The sequence below is a fragment of the Choloepus didactylus genome, chromosome 16 (genome assembly GCF_015220235.1).
Source record: "Choloepus didactylus isolate mChoDid1 chromosome 16, mChoDid1.pri, whole genome shotgun sequence".
Lineage (NCBI taxonomy): Eukaryota > Metazoa > Chordata > Mammalia > Pilosa > Megalonychidae > Choloepus > Choloepus didactylus.
The window spans coordinates 79,572,938-79,598,574 of NC_051322.1; the positions used below are offsets into that span (position 1 = coordinate 79,572,938).

Below are 25,637 nucleotides of genomic sequence, written 5' to 3' on the forward strand. Positions count from 1 at the left end.
CCACCAGACTGGGGAGAGGCTGGAGGAGGCCTGGGGAGGCAAAGTTGGAGGCCAACACTGCACAAGGGCACTCTGGCCTGGAACCCAGAACATAATATCTGAAACAGATTCATCTGGGGTCCCCCTGGCTTTGATTTGGACACTGGCTTTGCCAGCTCTGTGTTTAGGGAGGGGAACAGAGTGGAGGAAACCTGCTGGGCATGCATGCTGGGTGGGACCCACCTGCCCAGCACCTTGGTACCTGTCAGCACAACTCACACCTCCACAGGGACTCACCCTGGGCTCCTGGACTCTCTGCTCCCTGCTGCCATTTCTGGACCTGAGAACTTGCTCCAGGCACATCTGCCCTCACAGCTGCAGTCAGAGGGGTCCAGATGCCAGGGTCAGGGCCAGGCCCATGCTCCAATCCTGCCCTGGAACACCACCTCTGAACTTTGATCTGGATCTCCAGAGCTTCCTGTGCAGAGGTGTGGGTGGGTGGTGGTGGTAGTGGTGGTTTTGGAGGGAGGCATCTGGCAGTTTGCCAAGCCTGGTGGAGTTGGGTTTCTAACTGGAAGGGGTTGGGCCATTCCCATGGGATTTCTCTGATACTGAGGTGAAAGCACACTGGGCAGTCATTCCCTGCTACACCACACAACCTCCTGCCACTCTCTCAGTCCTCCCACTGCACACCCTTGTGCGGGCCAAGGGCAGGTGTGAGGTGCATCCTCAGGGCCCCCAGGATGTCACAGAAGTGCACACATCACAGCTGGATAAGTTAATAAAGTTCAAAGATCTCAAATCAATAATGTAGCTTCACAATTTGAAGAGGTTTATCAAGAAAAGAAGACTAAATCCAAAGTTACCAGGAGGAAGGATACAAGATTAGAACATAGATAAAAGAAATACAGAAAGAAAAACAATTAAGAGAATGTGTGAAATTAGAATTTAGTTTTTCAAAAGATCACTGAAATTAAGAAGTCATTAGTTACACAGCACCCACCCCCCAAAATGAGAAAAGACCCCAATAACTAAAATAAAAAATGAAAACAGTGACTTACATTCTGACCTTACAAAAATAAAAGGATTATAAAAGAAAACAGGCTGGAAGGAAGTAAATCACACAGTGGAACGGTAGACTATAGCATCCTTTGGGATTTGCTCTACACCTGCTCATTGAATTTTTTTATCACATTTTTTATTGTGGTTGTTCACACACCATACAATTATCCAAAGATCCAAAGTGTACAATCAATTGCCCCTGGTAACATCAGAAGTCTGTGCATCCATCACCACAATTAATTTTTTCAATTTTTTGAATTTTCATTACTCCAGAGAAGAAATAAAGACAAAAAAAAGGAAAGTCAAATCCTCCCATATCCCTAACCATCTCTCTTGATTGGTGATTCATAGTATTGGCATAGTACATTTTTTACTATCTATGAAAGAATGTTAAAATACTATGAGCTGCAGTATATAGTTTGCAATAGGTATATTTTTCCCTATATGACCTTCTATTATTAACTTCTAGTTATAGTGTCATACATTTGTTCTGGTTCATGAAAGAGATTTCTAATATTTGTACAGTTAATCACAGACATTGCCCACCACAAGGTTCACTGTTTTATACATTCCCATCTTTTAACCTCCAACTTTACTTATGGTGGCATACACAACTCTGAGCTTACCCTTTCCACCACATTCACACACCATTCTGCACTGTTAGTTATTCTTACAATGTGCTACTGTCACCTCTGTTCATTGCCAAACTAAGTTCAACCCAGTAGAACATTCTGCTCATAATAAGCAACCGCTCCCCATTCTTTGCCCTCATTCTATAGCCTGGTAACTTATATTTCATGCCTATTAGTTTACATATTATAATTAGTTCCTATCAGTGAGAACCTGCAATATTTGTTCTTATGTGTCTGACTTATTTCACTCAGTATATTGCCCTCAAAGTTTCTTCTCAACACATGTTTTTAAGATGGTTTTGTTCACACACCATACCTTCCATCCTAAGTAAACAACTGATGGTTCCCTGTATAGTCACATATTTATGTATTCACCACCCTCACCACTATCTATGTAAGGACATCTCCATTTCTTGCACAAAGCAGGAAGAAGACTCAAAGAAGATAGAGAGGCAAAAGAAAAAGAAAAAAGAAAGAGAAAAAAATGACAGCTAGGAAGCAGCAAAAGGAAAGATAACATTAAACTAAAGTAGAATAAAGAGTCAGATAACATTGCCAATGCCAAGTCCCATACCCCTCCTTTATGCTTCCTCTTATATGCATTTACCTTGATATATTGTCTTTGTTACATTAAAGGAAGTATAATACAATGTTTCTGTTAATTATAGTCTCTAGTTTACATTGATTGTATTTTTCCCCATTATCTCCCTATTTTTAACACCTTGTAAAGTTGACATTCCTTTGTTCTTCCTCATGAAAAAACATATTTCTACCTTTTATTACAATTGTTGAGAACCCTAGGTTTCACTGAGTTATATAGTCCCAGTCTTTATCTTTCTTCTTTCTATCTGGTGTCCCACATGCTCCTAAACTTCCTCATTCAACCATATTCATAGTTATCTTTGTTCAGTGTACTTACATTGCTGTGCTGCCATCACCCAGAATTGTGTTCCAAACCTCTCACTCCTGTCTTTTCCTATCTGTAGTGCTCCCTTCAGTATTTCCTTAGAGAAGTTATCTTGTTCACAAACTCTCTCACTGTCTGTTTGTCAGGGTATATTTTGGACTCTCCCTCATATTTGAAGGACATTTTTGCCAGATATAGGATTCTTGGTTGGCAGTTTTTCTCTTTCAGTATCTTAAATATATGATACCACTTCCTTCTTGCCTCCATGGTTTCAGCTGAGAAATCTGCACATTCTTATTACACTTCCTTTGTATGTGATGGATTGCTTCTCTCTTGCTGCTTTCAGGATTCTTTGTCTTTGATGTTTGATAATCTGATTATTAGGTGTCTTGGCATAGGCCTATTCAGATCTATTCTGTTTGGGGTATGCTGCACTTCTTGGATCTGTATTTTTTTTTTAACTGAAACTTCCAAATCTCTCATTTATTTGGAGTTCTAAATCAACAGAATTAGGCTACAAATTAATTCATCAGTGCAAACAGTAGAAAATGAAGTCAGGATTATTAGGAGAAGAATAGACAAGGTGCACCAATTTGAATGTATTACATCCCCCAGAAAAAAGCCATGTTTTTTGATGCAGTCTTCTGGGGCAGACATTTTAGTGCTGACTGGATTGGAATCCTTTGGGTGTTTCCATGGAGGTGTGTCCCACCCAGCTGTGGGTGGTGACTCTGGCTGGATGGATTCCATGGAAGTGTTGCCCCAACCCATTCAGGGTGGGTCTAAATTAAATCACTGGAGCCATGTAATGAGCTGGCAAATGGAAGAAACTCAGTGCAGCTGTGAGTGACATTTTGGAGAGCAACTGAGAGTGAGATTTTGAAGAGGAACTACAGCCAAGAGGGACACTATGAAGAATGCACAGAAGCTGAGAGTAGCTGCAGATGAGAGACAGTTTGAAGATGGCCATTGAAAGAAGACTTCTGTTCCGGAGAAGCTGAGAGGAAAACTGCTCCAAGAACAACTAAGAGTGACATTTTTGAGGAACTGTAGCCCAGAGAGGAATGTCCTGGGAGAAAGCCATTTTGCGGCCAGAGCTCTGGAGCAGACACCAGCCTTCCCAGCTGATGGAGGTTTTCTGGACACCATTGGCCATCTTCCAGTGGGAGTACATGATTATTGATGACTTGCCTTGGGCACTTTAAGGTCTTAAGACTGTAAATTTGTAACCAAGTAAACACCTTTTATAGGAGCCAATCCATTTTTGGTATTTTGTATTCTGGCAGCATTAGCAAACTAGAATATGAGGAGATGAATTGATCGATAGTCAGATATATAGGTTGATCTCTGAAACTCAAAAAATGTAGGTCAACTTTTCCCCTCTCTCTTAACTACATGCCCACAAGCTTTTTTCTGTCAGGTCTAGAAATCTTGGGGGCTTATTTCCACACAGTGTAATTATGTTTCCATATCTGATGCTGTCCAATTTTGATATGAAATAAACAGTAGGAACTAGTCACATTAGCAAGTGGAGCCACCAAATTACATTCATTAAGGCATTATTCAATTACAGAGTGCAAACCTCCAGTGACCCCAGGAAAGTGAAAATTCAGTTTACAATTAAGGATCTGTGGTACTTAGAAAAAATGCATTACTTCCTCTCTTATCAAAGGGAATGTAGATCTCAAAAGGGCTTGGATAAAGAATAATTACAATTTGATGAAAAGAAACTGAATTCACCTTGATCTAAATCAGGTCAGTAATTATCCAATCTAATGCATTATAATGATCCTTTGGATTTATAATTATAAACCTTCAGGAGAGAGTGCAATTCTAATGTAAGAGCAAGGTAACAATGTTTCCCATTTCATTTTCCACAACATGCAACACAAGTCTATACTACTGAATTACTGGCCTTTTTTTGTTAACTTTTTATTTTGAAATAATTTCAAACATACAGGACAGTTGCAAAAACAATACAAACCCCATTCAGAGAACCCAAACATCCCCCCATTCCCCGAGATCCACTAATTTTAACATTCTATATATCTATTCTCTTGTATCATTCTATCTCCCCCCTTTTCTCCCTCTTCCTTTCTCCATCCCCATGTATATATTTTCTGACAGTTGAGAGCCAGTTACACACATCATACTCCTTGAACAATAATACTTTGATGTACATTTCCCACAAACAAGAATAATCAGATATGTAATCACCTTAAGTGCAGTTATCAAGTTCAATAATTTTAACATATGTAAAGCTTGATTCTATATTTCAATTTTTTCTTATGTCCCAATAATGTCCTTTTTAATTTTAAATTCAGTTTTATTGAGATATATTCACATGCCATACAATCATCCATGGTGTACAATCAACTATTCACAGTACCATCATATAGTTGTGCATTCATCATCTATTTTTGAACATTTTCCTTACACCAGAAAGGATCAGAATAAGAATAAAAAAATTAAAAAAGGAACACCCAAATCCACCCCTCCCACCCTATTTTTCATTCAGGTTTTGTCCCCATTTTTTGACTCATCCATCCATATGCTGGATAAAGGGAGTGCAATCCACAAGGTTTTCACAGTCATGCTGTAACCCCTTGTAATCTACATTGTTATACAGTTGTCTTCAAGGGTCAAGTCTACTGGTTTGGAGTTTGGTAGTTTCAGGTATTTACTTCAAGCTATTCCAATACAATAAAACCTGAAAGTGTTGTCTATATAGTGCATAAGAATGTCCACCAGAGTGACCTCTCAACTCCATTTGAAATCTCTCAGTGACTGAAGCTTTATTTTGTTTCATTTCACATCCTTCTTTTGGTCAAGGAGATGTTATCAATCCCATGATGCTGGGTCCAGATTCATCCCTAGGAGTCACATCCTGCATTGCCAGGGATATTTACACCCTTGGGAGTTAGGTCCCACATAGGAGCGAGGGCAGTGAGATCACCTGCCAAGGTGGCTTTGTTAGTCTGATCATTGGAATTTGCCTTGAAGGTCTCCACCTTTCTATATATATGTTCTATTGCATAATAGGGAAGGGATGGGACTGAGATTGTGGAACTGTAATCCATAACAATTTTGGAAATTACCTATATATTTGCATGTTGAGCTGTACATCAAGAGTTGATACTTTTCTGCATATATTATGTTATGTTCTACAATAATGAAAATGGCTGAAGTTGTAGAACTGTGACACATGACATGACATTCTTTAAAATTTGTTCTCCAACTACTTGTGAAATCATACTTTGAAAGTTATCAGTTATGTATATATGTTAAAGCTCTCAATAAAAAATTTAAAAAATACAACATACAAAAATAGAAAAGCAATAAAATGAACAATTGTATGCCAACAAAGTAGATAAGATGAAATGGACAAATTCTTAGAAACACAAATTATCTAAACTGACCCAAAAAGTAATTAAACTCCTGTAACAAATATAGAGATTGAATCAGTAACCAAAATACCTCACAAGAAAGAAAACTTATGGACCAGATGATTTCACTGTTGAATTCTACCAAGCAGTTAAAGAAGAATTAACACAAAATCTTCTCAAACTCTTCCAAAAAATTGAAGAGGAGGGAACACTCAGTAACTCATTCTATGTGGACAGCATCTCCCTGAAACTAAACCAGACAAAGAGCACAATAGAAGAAAATTATCTACCAATTTCTCTCATGGACAGAGAGACAAAATTCCTCAGGAAAATATTAGCAAGCCATATCCAAAAGCATATTAAAAAGATTATATGCAATGACTAGGATTTATCCTAGGGATGCTACAGGGGTTCAACATAAGAAAATAAATGTAATATACATTATTAGAATAACAACAAATGCAAACAATACATGATCATCTCCACCACATTAATACAATAACAACAACAACAACAAAAAATCCCAGAACACCTATCATCTCAATAAACAGAAAAGGATTTGTCAAAATTCAAAACAGTTTCATGGGGAAAACCCTTCTAACACTAGGAAAAGAAGGAAACATCCTCATCATGATAAAGGCCATTTATGAAATGCTCACAGCTATCATATTCAATGGTGAAAGAATGAAAGCTTTCCCCACAAGAACACAAACAAGATAAGTTTGCCCACTTTCCTTACTGTTATTTAACATTGTACCAGAATTTCTAGCCAGAGCAATTAGGGAAGAAAAAGAAAAGGCATCCAAGTTGAAAAGGAAGAAGTAAAACCATCTCTATTCCCAGAAGACATGATCCTATATATGGAAATCCCAAGGCATTCAAAAAAAGCTACTGGGGTAAGAAATGAATTTGGTAAAGTTTCAAGGTAAAAATCAACATAAGACTCTGTTGTGTCTCTGTACCCTAGCAATGAACAATCCAAAATGGAAAGTTAGAAAATAATTCCATATATGATAGCATCTAAAAGAATAAAACATCTAAAAATGAATTTAACCAAGAAGACAGAAAAGCTTGTACACTGAAAACTACAAAACATTGCAGAAAGAAATCAAAGAAGACCAAAATAAATGACAAAATATCCTTTATTTGTGTATTGGAAGACTTAATACATTACTAAGATATCAATATTACCCAAAGTTATCTGCAGATTAAATGCAATCCCTATCAAAATTCCAGCAGTCTTATTTTGCAGAAAAATAGGTGATCTTCAAGTTCATACAGTATTGCAAGTGGCTTCAAATAGCCAAAACATTTTTTAAAAAAAGAATGAAATTGGAAGACTTACACCCTCAATTTCAAAACTCACTACAAAACTATAGTAATCAAAAAAGTGTAGGAGGCGGGGCAAGATGGCAGACTGGTGAGCTGTATGTTTTAGTTACTCCTCCAGGAAAGTAGGTAGAAAGCCAGGAACTGCGTGGACTGGACACCACAGAGCAATCTGGCTTTGGGCATACTTCATACAACACTCATGAAAACGTGGAACTGCTGAGATCAGCAAAATCTGTAAGTTTTTGCGGCCAGGGGACCCGCGCCCCTCCCTGCCAGGCTCAGTCCCGGGGGAGGAGGGGCTGTCAGCTCCGGGAAGGAGAAGGGAGAACTGCAGTGGCAGTTCTTATCGGAAACTCATTCTACTGACGCAAACTCCAACCATAGATAGACTGAGACCAGACACCAGAGAATCTGAGAGCAGCCAGCCCAGCAGAGAGGAGACAGGCATAGAAAAAAAACAACATGAAAAACTCCAAAATAAAAGCGGAGGATTTTTGGAGTTCTGGTGAACATAGAAAGGGGAAGGGCCCTGAGGCGCATATGCAAATCCCGAACAAAAGCTGATTTCTCTGCCCTGTGGACCTTTCCTTAATGGCCCTGGTTGCTTTGTCTCTTAGCATTTCAATAACCCATTAGATCTCCGAGGAGGGCCCTTTTTTTTTTTTTTTTAATCGTTTTTTCTTTTTCTAAAACAATTACTCTAAGAAGCCCAATACAGAAAGCTTCAAAGACTTGCAATTTGGGCAGGTCAAGTCAAGAGCAGAACTAGGAGAGCTCTGAGACAAAACGCAATAATCCAGTGGCTGAGAAAATTCACTAAAGACCACAACTTCCCAAGAAAAGGGGGGTGTCCACTCACAGCCACCATCCTAGTGGACAGGAAACACTCCTGCCCATCACCAGCCCCATAGCCCAGAGCTGCCCCACACAACCCAGTGTGACAGAAGTGCTTCAAATAACAGGCACACACCACAAAACTGGGCATGGACATTAGCCTTCCCTGCAACCTCAGCTGATAGTCCCAGAGCAGGGAAGGTGGAGCAGTGTGAATTAACAAAGCCCCATTCAGCCATCATTTGAGCAGACTGGGAGCCTCCCTACACAGCCCAGCAGCCCAGAACTGCCCTGGGGGGACGGCACTCACCTGTGACATAGCACAGTCATCCCTCAACAGAGGACCCGGGGTGCACAGCCTGGAAGAGGGGCCCACTTGCAAGTCTCAGGAGCCATACGCCAATACCAAGGACTTGTGGGTCAGTGGCAGAGACAAACTGTGGCAGGACTGAACTGAAGGATTAGACTATTGCAGCAGCTTTAAAACTCTAGGATCACCAGGGAGATTTGATTGTTAGAGCCACTCCCCTCTCCCTGACTGCCCAGAAACACGCCCCATATACAGGGCAGGCAACACCAACTACACACGCAAGCTTGGTACACCAATTGGACCCCACAAGACTCACTCACCCACTCACCAAAAAGGCTAAGCAGGGGAGAACTGGCTTGTGGAGAACAGGTGGCTCGTGGACGCCACCTGCTGCTTAGTTAGAGAAAGTGTACTCCACTAAGCTGTAGATCTGATAAATTAGAGATAAGGACTTCAGTTGGTCTACAAATCCTAAAAAAACACTATCAAGTTCAGCAAATGCCACGAGGCCAAAAACAACAGAATATTATAAAGCATATGAAAAAACCAGACGATATGGATAACCCAAGCCCAAGCACCCAAATCAAAAGACCAGAAGAGACACAGCACCTAGAGCAGCTACTCAAAGAACTAAAGATGAACAATGAGACCACAGTACGGGAGATAAAGGAAATCAAGAAGACCCTAGAAGAGCATAAAGAAGACATTGCAAGACTAAATAAAAAAATGGATGATCTTATGGAAATTAAAGAAACTGTTGACCAAATTAAAAAGATTCTGGAAACTCATAGTACAAGACTAGAGGAAGTTGAACAACGAATCAGTGACCTCGAAGATGACAGAATGGAAAATGAAAGCATAAAAGAAAGAATGGGGAAAAAAATTGAAAAAATCGAAATGGACCTCAGGGATATGATAGATAATATGAAACGTCCAAATATAAGACTCATTGGTGTCCCAGAAGGGGAAGAAAAGAGCAAAGGTTTAGGAAGAGTATTCAAAGAAATTGTTGGGGAAAACTTCCCAAATCTTCTAAACAACATAAATACACAAATCATAAATGCTCAGCGAACTCCAAATAGAATAAATCCAAATAAACCCACTCCGAGACATATACTGATCACACTGTCAAACACAGAAGAGAAGGAGCAAGTTCTGAAAGCAGCAAGAGAAAAGCAATTCACCACATACAAAGGAAACAGCATAAGACTAAGTAGTGACTACTCAGCAGCCACCATGGAGGCAAGAAGGCAGTGGCACGATATATTTAAAATTCTGAGTGAGAAAAATTTCCAGCCAAGAATACTTTATCCAGCAAAGCTCTCCTTCAAATTTGAGGGAGAGCTTAAATTTTTCACGGATAAACAAATGCTGAGAGAATTTGCTAACAAGAGACCTGCCCTACTGGAGATACTCAAGGGAGCCCTACAGACAGAGAAACAAAGAAAGGACAGAGAGACTTGGAGAAAGGTTCAGTACTAAAGAGATTCGGTATGGGTACAATAAAGGATATTAATAGACAGAGGGGAAAAATATGACAAACATAAACCAAAGGATAAGATGGCTGATTCAAGAAATGCCTTCATGGTTATAACGTTGAATGTAAATGGATTAAACTCCCCAATTAAAAGATATAGATTCGCAGAATGGATCAAAAAAAATGAACCATCAATATGTTGCATACAAGAACTCATCTTAGACACAGGGACACAAAGAAACTGAAAGTGAAAGGATGGAAAAAAATATTTCATGCAAGCTACAGCCAAAAGAAAGCAGGTGTAGCAATATTAATCTCAGATAAAATAGACTTCAAATGCAGGGGTGTTTTGAGAGACAAAGAAGGACACTACGTACTAATAAAAGGGGCAATTCAGCAAGAAGAAATAACAATCGTAAATGTCTATGCACCCAACCAAGGTGCCACAAATACATGAGAGAACACTGGCAAAACTAAAGGAAGCAATTGATGTTTCCACAATAATTGTGGGAGACTTCAACACATCACTCTCTCCTATAGATAGATCAACCAGACAGAAGACCAATAAGGAAACTGAAAACCTAAACAATCTGATAAATGAATTAGATTTAACAGACATATATAGGACATTACATCCCAAATCACCAGGATACACATACTTTTCTAGTGCTCATGGAACTTTCTCCAGAATAGATCATATGCTGGGACATAAAACAAGCCTCAATAAATTTAAAAAGATTGAAATTATTCAAAGCACATTCTCTGACCACAATGGAATACAATTAGAAGTCAATAACCATCAGAGACTTAGAAAATTCACAAATACCTGGAGGTTAAACAACACACTCCTAAACAATCAGTGGGTTAAAGAAGAAATAGCAAGAGAAATTGCTAAATATATAGAGACGAATCAAAATGAGAACACAACATACCAAAACCTATGGGATGCAGCAAAAGCTGTGCTAAGGGGGAAATTTATAGCACTAAACGCATATATTAAAAAGGAAGAAAGAGCCAAAATCAAAGAACTAATGGATCAACTGAAAAAGCTAGAAAATGAACAGCAAACCAAGCCTAAACCAAGTAGAAGAAAAGGAATAACAAGGATTAAAGCAGAAATAAATGACATAGAGAACAAAAAAACAATAGAGAGGATAAATATCACCAAAAGTTGGTTCTTTGAGAAGATCAACAAGATTGACAAGCCCCTAGCTAGACTGACAAAATCAAAAACAGAGAAGACCCACATAAACAAAATAATGAATGAAAAAGGTGACATAACTGTAGATCCTGAAGAAATTAAAAAAATTATAAGAGGATACTATGAACAACTGTATGGCAACAAAATGGATAATGTAGAGGAAATGGACAATTTCCTGGAAACATATGAACAACCTAGACTGACCAGAGAAGAAATAGAAGACCTCAACAAACCCATCACAAGCAAAGAGATCCAATCAGTCATCAAAAATCTTCCCACAAATAAATGCCCAGGGCCAGATGGCTTCGCAGGGGTATTCTACCAAACTTTCCAGAAAGAACTGACACCAATCTTACTCAAACTCTTTCAAAACATTGAAGAAAATGGAACACTACCTAACTCATTTTATGAAGCTAACATCAATCTAATACCAAAACCAGGCAAAGATGTTACAAAAAAGGAAAACTACCGGCCAATCTCCCTAATGAATATAGATGCAAAAATCCTCAACAAAATACTTGCAAATCGAATCCAAAGACACATTAAAAAAATCATACACCATGACCAAGTGGGGTTCATTCCAGGCATGCAAGGATGGTTGAACATAAGAAAATCAATCAATGTATTACAAGACATTAACAAGTCAAAAGGGAAAAATCAATTGATCATCTCAATAGATGCTGAAAAAGCATTTGACAAAATCCAACATCCGTTTTTGATAAAAACACTTCAAAAGGTAGGAATTGAAGGAAACTTCCTCAACATGATAAAGAGCATATATGAAAAACCCACAGCCAGCATAGTACTCAATGGTGAGAGACTGAAAGCCTTCCCTCTAAGATCAGGAACAAGACAAGGATGCCCGCTATCACCACTGTTATTCAACATTGTGCTGGAAGTGCTAGCCAGGGCAATCCGGCAAGACAAAGAAATAAAAGGCATCCAAATTGGAAAAGAAGAAGTAAACTGTCATTGTTTGCAGATGATATGATCTTATATCTAGAAAACCCTGAGAAATCGACGATACAGCTACTAGAGCTAATAAACAAATTTAGCAAAGTAGCGGGATACAAGGTTAATGCACATAAGTCAGTAATGTTTTTATATGCTAGAAATGAACAAACTGAAGAGACACTCAAGAAAAAGATACCATTTTCAATAACATCTAAAAAAATCAAGTACCTAGGAATAAACTTAACCAAAGATGTAAAAGACCTATACAAAGAAAACTACATAACTCTAGTAAAAGAAATAGAAGGGGACCTTAAAAGATGGAAAAATATTCCATGTTCATGGATAGGAAGGCTAAATGTCATTAAGATGTCAATTCTACCCAAACTCATACACAGATTCAATGCAATCCCAATCAAAATTCCAACAACCTACTTTGCAGACTTGGAAAAGCTAGTTATCAAATTTATTTGGAAAGGGAAGATGCCTCGAATTGCTAAAGACACTCTAAAAAAGAAAAACAAAGTGGGAGGACTTACACTCCCTGACTTTGAAGCTTATTATAAAGCCACAGTTGCCAAAACAGCATGGTACTGGCACAAAGATAGACATATAGATCAATGGAATTGAATTGAAAATTCGGAGATAGACCCTCAGATCTATGGCCGACTGATCTTTGATAAGGCCCCCAAAGTCACTGAACTGAGTCACAATGGTCTTTTCAACAAATGGGGCTGGGAGAGTTGGCTATCCATATCCAAAAGAATGAAAGAGGACCCCTACCTCACCCCCTACACAAAAATTAACCCAAATGGACCAAAGATCTCAATATAAAAGAAAGTACCATAAAACTCCTAGAAGATAATGTAGGAAAACATCTTCAAGACCTTGTATTAGGCGGCCACTTCCTAGACTTTACACCCAAAGCACAAGCAACAAAAGAGAAAATAGCTAAATGGGAACTCCTCAAGCTTAGAAGTTTCTGCACCTCAAAGGAATTTCTCAAAAAGGTAAAGAGGCAGCCAACTCAATGGGAAAAAATTTTTGGAAACCATGTATCTGACAAAAGACTGATATCTTGCATATATAAAGAAATCCTACAACTCAATGACAATAGTACAGTCGGCCCAATTATAAAATGGCCAGAGATATGAAAAGACAGTTCTCTGAAGAGGAAATACAAATGGCCAAGAAACACATGAAAAAATGTTCAGCTTCACTAGCTATTAGAGAGATGCAAATTAAGACCACAATGAGATACCATCTAACACCGGTTAGAATGGCTGCCATTAAACAAACAGGTAACTACAAATGCTGGAGGGGATGTGGGGAAATTGGAACTCTTATTCACTGTTGGTGGGACTGTATAATGGTTCAGCCACTCTGGAAGTCAGTCTGGCAGTTCCTTAGAAAACTAGATATAGAGTTACCATTCGATCCAGCGATCGCACTTCTCGGTATATACCCGGAAGATCGGAAAGCAGTGACACGAACAGATATCTGCACGCCAATGTTCATAGCAGCATTATTCACAATTGCCAAAAGATGGAAACAACCCAAATGTCCTTCAACAGATGAGTGGATAAATAAAATGTGGTATATACACACGATCGAATACTACGCGGCAGTAAGAAGGAACGATCTCGTGAAACATATGACAACATGGATGAACCTTGAAGACATAATGCTAAGCGAAATAAGCCAGGCACAAAAAGAGAAATATTATATGCTACCACTAATGTGAACTTTGAAAAATGTAAAACAAATGGCTTATAATGTAGAATGTAGGGGAACTAGCAATAGAGAGCAATTAAGGAAGGGGGAACAATAATCCAAGAAGAACAGATAAGCTATTTAACGTTCTGGGGATGCCCAGGAATGACTATGGTCTGTTAATTTCTGATGGATATAGTAGGAGCAAGTTCACAGGAATGTTGCTATATTAGGTAACTTTCTTGGGGTAAAGTAGGAACATGTTGGAAGTTAAGCAGTTATCTTAGGTTAGTTGTCTTTTTCTTACTCCCTTGTTATGGTCTCTTTGAGATGTTCTTTTATTGTATGTTTGTTTTCTTTTTAACTTTTTTTTCATACAGTTGATTTAAAAAAGAAGGGAAAGTTAAAAAAAAAAAAAAAACAAGGAAAAAAAAAAAAGATGCAGTGCCCCCTTGAGGAGACTGTGGAGAATGCAGGGTTATTCGCCTACCCCACCTCCATGGTTGCTAACATGACCACAGACATAGGGGACTGGTGGTTTGATGGGTTGAGCCCTCTACCACAGGTTTTACCCTTGGGAAGACGGTTGCTGCAAAGGAGAGGCTAGGCCTCCCTATGGTTGTGCCTAAGAGCCTCCTCCTGAATGCCTCTTTGTTGCTCAGATGTGGCCCCGTCTCTCTAGCTAAGCCAACTTGAAAGGTGAAATCACTGCCCTCCCCCCTATGTGGGATCAGACACCCAGGGGAGTAAATCTCCCTGGCAACGTGGAATATGACTCCCAGGGAGGAATGTAGACCTGGCATCGTGGGACGGAGAACATCTTCTTGACCAAAAGGGGGATGTGAAAGGAAATGAAATAAGCTTCAGTGGCAGAGAGAATCCAAAAGGAGCTGAGAGGTCACTCTGGTGGGCACTCTTACGCACACTTTAGACAACCCTTTTTAGGTTCTAAAGAATTGGGGTAGCCTGTGTTGGATACCTGAAACTATCAAACTACAACCCAGAACCCATGAATCTCGAAGACAGTTGTATAAAAATGTAGCTTATGAGGGGTGACAATGGGATTGGGAAAGCCATAAGGACCACACTCCACTTTGTCTAGTTTATGGATGGATGAGTAGAAAAATAGGGGAAGGAAACAAACAGACAAAGGTACCCAGTGTTCTTTTTTACTTCAATTGCTCTTTTTCACTCTAATTATTATTCTTGTTATTCTTGTGTGTGTGCTAATGAAGGTGTCAGGGATTGATTTGGGTGATGAATGTACAACTATGTAATGGTACTGTGAACAATCGAAAGTACGATTTGTTTTGTATGACTGCGTGGTATATGAATATATCTCAATAAAATGAAGATTAAAAAAAAAGTGTAGTACTGGCATGGGGATATGCATATAGACCAATGGAATAGAATTGAGAGCCAGAAATAGTCCTACACACATACTGCCTATTGATCTTCAACAAGGGTTCCATGTACATGTGATCTGGAAAGAATAATCTCTTCAAGAAATGGTGCTGTGATAACTAGATGTACACATGCAAAAGAATGAAATTGGATCCCTGTTTCTTACCATACAGAAAAATTAATTCAAAATGGATCAAGCCCTAAATATAAGAGCTGAAACCACAAACTCTTAGAAGATAACATAGGTGGAAACCTATGTACCCTATATTTGGACTGGATTCTTAGAGATGACACAGAAAGACCAAGAAATAAAAGTAAAAATAGTTATATGGGCCATTATCAAAATAAAAACTTTTATGCATCAGACATTATCAAGAAAGCAAAAAGGCAACCCTAAGAATGGGAAAAAATAGTTGCAAGTCATATATTCTGATAAGGGCTTAATATCTGGAATACTTAAATAACTCCTACAATTCAGTAACATAAAGAAAAACCAAGTAAATGCTGGGCAAACACTCAGCAGATAAATTTACAGCCTCCCCCCATGTGGCTCATGCCTCCCAGGGGTATAAATATCCCTGGCAACATGGGACATGACTCCCAGGGATGAGCCTGGACCCAGCATCATGGGATTGAGAAAGTCTTCTTGAGCAAAAGGGGGAAGAGAAATGAAAGGGAAAAGAGAAATGAAACAATATGAAGTTTCAGTGGCTGAGAGATTTCAAATGGAGCCAAGAGGTCATTCTGGATGGTATTCTTATGCATTATATAGAGACCTCTTTTCAGTTTTTAGTGTATTGGAATAGCTAAGAGGAAATAACTGAAAATGTTGAGCTGCAACCCAGTAGCCTTGATTCTTGAGGGTTATTGTATAACTTTGTAGCTTACACAGTGTGACTGTGTGACTATAAAAATCCTGTGGCTCACACTACCTTTATACAGTGTATGGAAAGATGAGTAGAAAAATGGGAACAAAAATTAAATGAATAATAGAAGGGGGTAGGAGTGGGATGTTTTGGGTATTCTCCTTTACTTGTATTTTTTCTTATTTTTATTTGTTTGGAGTAATGACAATGTTCAAAAATTAATTTTGGTGATGAATGAACAACTACAGGATGGTACTGTGAACAACTGATTGTATGTTGTGGATGACTGTAGGGTATGTGAATATATCTCAATAAATTTGAATTGGAAAAAACAAGCTGCACAAAGGGATTGAACAGGCATTTCTTCAAAGAAGGCATATAAATGACCAAAAGGCTCATGAAAAGATGTTCAACATCATCAGCCATGAGGGAAATGCAAATGAAAAAATAATGAGATGCCACTTCATACTCACTAGGATAAGTATTTCTTTAATGGAAAATACTGTGTTGGTGGGAATGTGGAGAAATTAGAATCCACATGTATTGTTGATGGCAATGTGAAATGGTGTGACCAATGTGGAAAATAATATGGCATTCCACAAAAAGTTAAACATAGAATTATCATATGGCCCAGCAATTCCATTCCCAGGTATATACTCAGAGGAACTGAAAACAGGGACTCAGATACTTGTGCGCTAGTGTTCACAGTTGAATTATTCACAATAGCCAGAGGTGAAAACAATCCAAGTGTTCATCAAGAGTGAATAGATAATTGAGGTATTGTATATACATCCCATGGAATATGATTCAGCCATAAAGACGCTGTAAGTTCTTATGCAAGCTACAACATGGATGAACCTTGAAATCATTATTGTGTGAAATAAGCATGACATATAAGGAAACATAATACATGATTCCAGTTATATATCCAGAAGTAGCAAGTTCTTAGGGACAAAAAATAGATTAGAGGCTACCCAGAGATGAGGAGGGGAGGAAGTTGCAGTTTTTGTTTGGTAGGTAGAGTTTTTGTAAATTTTAGAAATTTTGAAACTAAATAATAAAATCCAAACCCAACTCAACTACAGACTAAGATTGACTCCACCTCCCACATCAAAAGCCTAGCAGAAAAGGAGTGCCATTTGTGAAACATAAATACTATTCTTCTCACATTTTACCATCCTACAGAATATGTCTGGCTTTTGGCCAAATATTACCACCAAAAAAAGCAAGAGAATAAAAAAAATCATCAAGAAAGAAGTGATCAACAAAACTAAACTCAGAAACCAAACCCAAATTTTAGAACTATCCAAAAAAGGAAATTAAATAAAGTATAAATTATGTTAAAGGCTTTAGTGGGAAAGGTGGAAACAGCAATAAGAAAGTAGAAATGTAGGAAAAGACAAAGAACACCTTCTCTCTCCCTCAACATGACAGAGATGAAAAATGCCTTCTATGGTCCCATCTGGAACCTCAATTCAGTCATGGAAAGAATCAGCAAAGATAGGTTAATAGAAGTTATCCACACTGAAATACAAAGAGAAAAAGTAAAATGAAACAGAACAGGACCTCCAGGGTCTGTGAGACAAGATCAAATGTCCTAGCAAATGTGTAATTGGGATCCCAGAAGGAGAAGAGCAAGAACAGAGCAGAATCAATATTTGGAGATGGCTTAGAAATTTCCAAAAGTAATAAAATACATCAAACTACAGATTAAAGAAACTCAGACCCATCAAGCAAGACAAACATCAAATGCACACACACACACATGCACACACCTAAACATACTTCAAACTGCTGACATGACATATAGAGAAATAAGGATCAGGATTACAGTAGACTCTTGTCAGAAACTATGCAAATTAGAAGATAATCTTCCAAGTGATTAAAGGAAAACCACTTAATCTCACAAAATTCTTTCAAGAATATAGGAAAAATGAAGACTTTTCAGAAAAACAAAATCTTTTAATAAAGAAAGGTTAGAAAAAACCCAGCAGATTCATACAAGACATGTTAAACTAGTTCTACAGGCAAAGAAATTACACCACTCCAAAACTGGATCCACCAAAGAAATGAAGAGCACAGGAAATGATGAAAATGAGGTTGAAAATAAAACTCCCACTTATTCCTTTTTAACCACTCTAAAAGATTATCAATTGCCTAATGAAAACCATGGCAGTGCATAGTGCATTATGGCATAAGTGAAAGTCAAAAAGTATAACAATACGAGCACAAAGGATGGGAGTGAGGACTTGGCCACATACTGTTTGTATGGCTCTTACACTACACATGGATTGGTACAATGTTCTTTGAAAATAGAGTAGATGTGTATTGCAAACCCTCAGGTAACCATTAGAGAATAAAAAAATAGATATTGGTAAACTGACAGAGTCACAATGCAGATTGGGTTCCCTGAACATAGCATCTGGCACAAATGCCCAATAAACAGAACTTGGACTCCAAGCTTCTTGAGCACCCCCTATCCATCTTAGGATCAGAGGGAAAGAAGGATTATAGCAAGTGAAGGGGGCCTTGTTTGGGTAGAGCCCTGCTGCTCTGCCCCCTTGGAGACTGAGTGAAAAAGAAAAATCAGTAATGCTGATTCTGTTTATAGTTAACATTTTGATATTTTTTTCATCATGGATTTTCTAGCATTAAGTTCAGTTTTTTAAAATACTGCATCAAAATGTTACTTATCTTGATTACTGAGTTTTCAATGCCTCTCTCACCTCACCCTAGTCCCAGCCCTGTTGAGGAGAAAAAGCATTCACACAAACCTGATCTGAGCCCTGTGGACCCAGGCTGCAGAGTGTGGGCTCCAACCTGCTGTGTCATTGCTCTGAGTGATGAGGCTGGAGCCCAGGGTTTTGGAGGAGGAATTTCCTAGGGGAGACTGGACACTAACCCAGGGGAGAGGCATTGTGGGCCTTGGTCTCCCCTGAAGAACCTGTCTTTAACTGGAGACACAGACTCATCTGACACTCTGAGCAGGGTTGTAAGTCTGAATAGCTCCTGTTACAGCAAGGAAAAGGGCCATTCCTAACTACCTCTCTTCCAGTGTGTTGGGGCTACTTTTTCTATTCCCTGCTCCCATCTCTCTCTGCCTTCTATGGACACTATCTGGTCCTGAAGAAAGGACTGACTGAACCACTCTCTCAAGATCCTGTTTATGTCCCCTCTGTCCTTCATGGACCACTACCCAAGAAATTAGAAACTCCCTCTTCTTTCTATCTTTCAGCAAATGGACCAGAATGACTGGTGTCCAACTAGTATGCAAATAGATATTGGAAAAATCTCCCCAAGAGGCACTACCCCAGGGGCCATTGAGATGGCCTCATGGTGGGCAGCTGGGTCAGGGGCTTCCTCAGGGGAACCTCCATGAACTTAATTCCATTCAGTAGAGAGGTGGATCCATTAGATGACAAGTCTAGATGGTCTTTGAGTCTCTTGCAGATCAGGAGTTTAAAAAACTGTGTCCCACTAACTGTGGGGGAAAGTGCAGGAATTGGTCTATAGTTTCTACAGAGGAAAAGGAAAGCAAGGGAACTCCCCCTACCAGATTTGAATGTGTTAACAAAATGATGATGTCCACCATCACCTTAAATGACTCAAACCAGTGAGGCAGATCCTATCATTATCCCCAGTTGTCAGAAGACAGAAGGTACAGAGAGGATCAGTAAATTGCCCAAGGACACAGAGCTGATAAGTAATTGACCAGAGAGTCAACCCTAGATCTAGTCTGGATTCAGGTGAGAACAGAAAATTCAGAAATAGGTGCAAATATGTTTAAGATGTGCTAACAATGGCCTTTCACCTTAGAGAGCTTGGAGAAGGAGAAAGAGCCTAAGTTTACACTGGATGTTGGTTAAACACATGTGGGCACTACCTTTTGTTGGTATACCAAGCTCCATTAGATATGAAGGTTATAAAGCATTGTTCTGCTTTAACATACTTACAATTTGACTTCTGAGAAAATGGGAGAGTGGGTGAGGCAGAGTGGGCTTCTCCTTGAAGAAAAGTAGAGAGGGGCCAGAGGATGCCTGGGACCACAGATCAGGTTGTCACCAGCCACTGAGGGATCCCTAGAGTACATGGTGGGGACATGGACATGGACCCACCCATCCCACAGTCCTGGTTTACTTGGCAAATCTTCCATGGGCCCCATGGAGTATTTCCAGATTTTCCTGGAACTAATGCTGAAATGTTTATCTCCCTACCTAATTCTTTGGAATAAATTAAGCCATGAAGTCAGAAGTCTTTCTTCCACACTTTAGGAGCCAATGCAAATTATCCATCTCTCAACTTGAGAACTTCCTCCCTGCTTCCTGTGGCTAACAAACAGCCTTTGATTTGCTCTCCAAAACTGCAAGCTCCACAAGAGGAGAGGCTGGAATTCACCATAAGGCTCACCATTCACGTTTTCACTAGATGTCTCAAGCTAGGATTTGAGCAGTTTGGTAATTGCCTAACCATTATTTAAACCTGGTCATGGAGAACCGCCAATGCACCGTCAGGATCCTCAAGCCTCACTCCCTTCCTCTCCACTGTGCAGCATTGCCAGCAGGCCCAGGGTCACAGTGAGGTCAGACCTGCAGGGGGTCAGGGCAAAGGTCAAAAGCACTAAGGACTGCCCTGCAGTTCCCAGGATCAGGAAGTCGCTGCCACCTGGTGCCCTCCAACTCCTTGATCAGGGACCCCTGGGATGGAAGAACAAGCATCACCCAGAAGGGCCTCTGCTCAGACCCATCCAGCCCCATCCTTGGGATCTGGGTTTATGAGGTGTCGCCCCCTCCCATCCAGAGGTGGGGCGGGGTTAGAGAGCAGTGGGTGCCAGAGTAACTTGAGACCAAGGGAGCGGGTACTGTCCAAGGCTCATCACTTCCTCCATGCACCTGCTGCTGAGATGGGGGTTCCGGCGCTCCCTACCCTCCTTACCATGGTTTAGGTTGTGGGCACTTCTGTTCAACTCAGGGTGCTAAGGATGCAGCTTCCACCCACAGGATCCCGACCTCGAAGGACCCAAGGGTTCACAGGGTGGGGATGCAGAGAGGGCCCCCTGTCCAGGAACCCTGGTGGGAAGCGGCCTTCTAGAGGGAAACCCAACTCCACCAGCGCGGCAAACTGCCAAATGAATTCCCGGCGCCCCCGCCCCTCCCAGCACCGGAAGCCCTGGGACCCGAGCCGAGGGGCGGGGCCGGCCCTCTTCTGGCGCGGGACTGGAGCGCAGGCGCGGCCCACACGGTAGTGCCTGCGACACCGCGACCACGCTGGTGGCACTACTTTGGCTCCCAGACCTCCACCGACGGCTCAGGCAAAGGCCCCTGGGCTGCGGAAATGGCGGCGGGGAGTAGCCAAGCCCGGGAGACCTGGGTGAGTATGACTCGGGCAGCTGTGTGTGTGTGTGTTGCAGGGGCGGGGCGGCCGACGTAGCATCTAGAGGTGGGAGCACCCAGGCCGGGTGCAGCAGGGAGTGCACGGGTCTGCTGAGCCGCCGGCGAGCCCCGACAGGTACAGGGGTGCCGGACGGGTCGGGGTCCTCTCTGCGAACGCTCCCAGCAAGTTTCCTCTACTCTATCCTCCCCCCCCCGACCCATAAATACCCAAGTCAAAACCAGGGCGGCCCCAGATTAATCCATTTCTGAACTTAAATTCTGGGTTCCTGGTGAGACTGCCCACGTGCAGTGTAGGCGTGGCCTCCAACTTTGTCTTCTCATCCATCCTTCTAGCAGCTCCCAAGTGTCTGGTAGGGAGGAGTGTGTGCTGAATGAAACAAGGTCCTGAGGAACCCTCCCTGCAGTGGGAGGCCCTGGAAACTGCTCCTTTGAGAAGAGGGGCATGGGGCCTTCCAACCTTTATCTGAAGTCCAGAGCCTTCTGCAGTCAGTGGGATGCTGTTACCAGACCAAGGCAATGGATTCTTTTACCCTATGCACTCAAATGACCAATTCCTGAGACACTGGGGTTTCAAAGAGAGAAAAACTTTTATTGCTAGGCAGGAAGCAGAACAGATGGCCTGTTGGTCCAAAACCTGTCTCCCCAAATTGCAGTAATTCTGATAGCTTTAAAGCATGAAAAAATGGGTGGGTTTTAGGATAATGAGTACAGTGGCCCCCAGATTATGTAATTAGAGGGATCTAATTATTAAGCTTGTACAGAATTGATTACATGCTTAGTCTCAGAACATATGTAAGAAAATGGCACCCTTAATATGATGATGGGTGTGATTTTTTGGATTATAATGAGGTATAGGTGACTTGTAAGTTAAAGTCTAAGCTACTGTGCATGTCAGGCAGGCCCATTATGGTTAGATCCAGCTTCCATTACCAAGATAACTTTGAACTTGTGGTGGGTTAGTTCTTGCTGACCCAAAACCCTTCATTAATAAACACTAGGGGCTGTCTTTTGTAGTCAAGTCTTTAGAGTTAAAAAAATAAATGGGTGCAAGTGAAAGTCACAAGGTTTTTACAATCATATAAGGGCACAAGATAAAGGCTATACATTCATTATCAGAGATCAAGGCAGCTGGATTACAATTCAGGTTTCAGGTATTTCCCTGTCTACTCTAATATACCAGAAAGTAAAAAGAAATATCTATGTAATGATTCAGTAATCATCATCAGTCCTTAAATCTTAACTTCTCAGTTACAATGTGTGGACCTGCATGGCTGCCCAAGGGTGGCTGCTAAAAACCCTGAGTCAGGTTCTGGGAACTGTTGGGCCATTAAAGTCTGGGAAACAGGGGATCTGGAGACTAGTGAGTCTCCCTCATAGGGGTGAGATGGAGAGGGAAGCAGGAGCAGCAGCAGGGCCTGGAAAGAACCAGCTCAGGAATTCCAAGGGCAGTGTGCAGGGACAGCCAGTTTGGAGATAATGAGGAAGAGCAGACTACACATGGCAGCAGGATAGACAGGGCCTGCCACCTGCCCTCTTTGGACATGTAGATTCTTGCTGCCTTTTGGAATGCAGTTTGGCATTATCAATAGAGTGTTGGTGTCCATATTAATTTTATTAATTCTCCACTTTAATTTCAGTTCTACAGGTCTGTGGAAATAGTTGAGTTGTAAACAGAGGTGTTCTGTTTGAAAAGGCAGGCCCCAGATGCCACCTATGTGTCCATGGGGGGGGGGGACTCACTTCAACCACCTCTACTCCTTCATTGAAGGAACACATGGTGGGACTGTTTTCATGGACAAAGCCTCATGTGCCATTGTTCTGGCAGACTGAGGGTGGCACAGAAATGGCCTGTCTGTCTCTTAGGTTAAAATGGGTGTATGTGCACATAGATTTGTATAAACTGAGGAAGAATTCAGAAATCCTGGGAATCCAGCCAACCAGGGCTAAACTCTGAAGGAGCCAAGTCAAGGGCCCATGGGGGAGAACATATGACTCCCCAGGTGACAGTGTAGCCTTCTGGGTTTAGGTGAGATCTGTGCTTGGGCATGGAGGCCAGCCTGTTGGGGTCACCACCTTGCAGCTTTTGGATGTCTCCATAACTCTCTGAGCTGGATGTCTTCACCTGCCAAGTGGGGAAGCTCTGGGAGTGACTTCCATATGCTCCTGTGAAGGAAAGTGGATCAAAGCTCCCATGCAGGACCTGTCCCTGCCAGGATCCACAAGCAGCACCACTAACTGGGGCTTTCCTTTCTTGGCCTTTCTCAGTGATTGGACCAGGGCAGCCTATAAGTCTTTGTGTTTTCCAGTATTTGTCAAGTAAAATGTTGGTTTCTTTTTTCAAAATCAAAATGCTTATATTCGGATGGTGACAGTAGTCTTGCAGCTTTAGTTGTTTCTTTGCTGAAATGGAAATGGCATCAGCCAACCCTAGCCAGGGTGCTACATAAGTATATGGGAAGGCATGTGACTGCTGTGGCAGATGCCAGGAAAATCCTGGTGAGGCAGACAGCAGCCCCATTGAGCTAAGAGCCCAGAGAAGGAGTCAGAGAGAAACCCCATTGCAAACTGTAGGATGAGGGTGGAGGATGTGAAGTACAAAGAGTGTCAAGGTGGAGCTGTGTGGTTAGGGCACCAGGGTCAGCATGGCCAACAGGGGCAGAGGAGAGGTTCAGAGAGAGAGGTGAGCTGTGGAAGGTGGTCCCAGTCATATGTGTGGTGCTCACATAGAGTTCCTAGAGGACTGCATTCTTTAGAGGATTGGGAGGAAATTCTCCAGGGCATCTGGCACCCTTCTTTCCTACCTTTTCTTGGGTGGACTCCTGTGGCTCTGAGGCAACTTGTGGAAATGGTCTTAGGATGGGGAGGGTGTAGCTGGTGCCATGTGCATGGTGTGATCTGGCTGGTGCTGCCAAGACTTTCTCCATGTTGGCAGCATGGGACCCTGGCCTGAGACATGATGCAGAGCTTCCTGGCACTGTTGTGGGAGAGCAGAGATACCTGCCCACCAGCCCTGGAGCTGGTGGCACATGTAGAAAGGTTGTGCTTGGAACTGCAGGATGATCTGGTCAAGGTGGAGCCCTTGGTGGAGGCTCTGCTGGATAGCCAAACCTGTCTGCACCTGGTGGACAGTGCAGATGTTTTGCCAGTGTGCACATGCATGCTGGCCTGGCAGAAGCAGCCCCAGGCTGCTTGCAGTCTCCAAGAGGGGTGGATGGGGAGGGCAGAGGAGTGCAGGGGTGCCCTGAGTACAGGCCAAAGGGTCTACAATGTGTCTTAAGTAGCTCATCCCAGGTCTTCAGTCCCTGTCTTCACTTGGCAGCAAACTTGACCTGTGCTGGTGTGATGCTATTGATGGTCTCTACCCATTTATCTGATGATTTGTGACATAAATAAGTGGGGGGTTGACTAAGGGATGCTGGCCCAGGTGATGCTGGGATGTTGCAGGTTACGTGATGTATGCCTTCTATACCTTCCTCAAATCTTTTTTAAACACTTTTTATTGTGAAATACATACACAAGAAAAGTGATAAATTTCAAAATATAGTTTAACAGTTAGTTATGGAGCAAATTTCAAAGCATAGTATCGGTTACAATTCCACAATTTCATGTGTTTCCTTCTGGCTGTTCTACAACTGAAAAGAAATATCTGTACAATGATTCAGTAGTCATTTAGTAAGCCCATCTCCCCTTGCATCAACACTAGCAGACTAGAGTAAAATCTGCTTTGGCTGTGAGAATAGCAGAAGGGAGAAAAAGAAAAATAGTCTACCATTGAGAACCCAGGCATATGTATTTTGTGCAGATTTGCACCATGGATATGAGAAGACTGGGTGAGCTAGTATGGTGGATGGACTGCAGGAGGCTGGAATGATTCCCTCCTGATGCTGTTCATGACATCTTTATTCCTTCCCCTAGATTGTGGGTGGGACCTGTGATTTACTTGTAATCCACAGAATATGGCAAAGGTGAAGTAATTTTGCAGATGGAATGAAGGTCCTAGATCACTAATTTTGCTTTTCTCAAAAGTGAGATTGTACTGGGTTAACCAGAGTTAATCAGGTAAAAGCCCATCAAAGAGGGCCAGATACCTTCCTGAAGGTAGAAACAATTGGAACTCCTCTTTCCAGGAGGGTACCTTCATTCTAAACTCTAATTTTTTAGAGGTCAGTAATCAGCACACTGTGAATGATAGC

General features: G+C 41.2%; 1 pseudogene; it reads left to right on the top strand.

Moving 5' to 3' along the window:
- Positions 1 to 24,397: 24,397 nt before the first annotated feature.
- LOC119511374 overlaps positions 24,398 to 25,637 on the top strand; it is a 74,902-nt pseudogene continuing 73,662 nt past the window's right edge.